We start from the raw sequence: 1,045 nt of genomic DNA, 5'->3' as shown, positions 1-1,045 counted from the left end.
TCCTGTTGGAGCTGCGGACATTTATCAGTATAATGACTATAATCAGCACAGATTCCGCACACTCTCTGTGGGACTAACTATTGGCTTTGCTGTGGTGGAGAGGGTTGAGCTCGCTGAGCTTGTTGTTGACTCAACTGCATCTGCCTCAGTAAGTTGGTCATTTCACATATACTCTGAGTCAGAGCAATAGTCTCATTGCTAGAAGATACCTCTGCAACAGCTTTTGACCGGCTTTGTTTCTGCCTGTGATTCTGAGTAGATTCAGCTAAGTCGCTGATCAATTGCCATGCCTCATCAGTGGTCTTGTACTTTTTCATAGACCCATTACTAGCACCTTCCAATGTGGTCTTATCTTGAGGCCTCATGCCCTATGTGACGTAGCCGAGCAACACTATCTTGTCAATCATATGGTGGGGGCATGTTTCCAAAAGATTGTTGAAGCGCTCCCAGTATTTGTAGAGAGTCTCAAATTCATCCTGAATAATCATGGAAATGTCTTTCCTCAGTTTATCAGTAACTTTAGCTGGAAAGAAATTTTCCAAAAATTCTCTTCTGAGCGTATCCCAGTTAGAAACAGTTGCTCCGGGTTGAGTGTAGTACCACTCTCTCGCCTTTCCCTCAAGAGAGAATGGGAAGGCTTTTAACGAAATAGAAGTTTCATCTGTACCATCACGCCTGACAGTAGAACAGGCTGCCTAGAAATTCCTAAGGTGCTTGATAGGCTCTTGAGCAGGTAAGCCATGAAACTTAGGCATCAAGTTGAGTAGTGCAGACTTGAGTTCAAAATCTACAGCCACCGCTGGGTGATGCGCTTGATACGGTTGCAGTGTAAAATCAGGGGCTCCAACATCCTGGATAATAACTCTCCTAGGTGCTGCCATGTCACCTGCACGTAAATCAACCGAATCAGTAGAAAGGGAGCTTGTTTCTTCCTTAAGTGACGTTTCAAATTCGCCCTCGGGGAGGACTAACCGACGCCGAGCTTGCTTTATACGTGAAATAGTTCTTTCAATCCCATGATCAAATACTGGCAAGCTTGTATCAG

This window comes from Arachis hypogaea, chromosome 15, assembly GCF_003086295.3.
Source record: "Arachis hypogaea cultivar Tifrunner chromosome 15, arahy.Tifrunner.gnm2.J5K5, whole genome shotgun sequence".
Classification (NCBI taxonomy): domain Eukaryota; kingdom Viridiplantae; phylum Streptophyta; class Magnoliopsida; order Fabales; family Fabaceae; genus Arachis; species Arachis hypogaea.
This window is presented reverse-complemented; position numbering follows the sequence as displayed.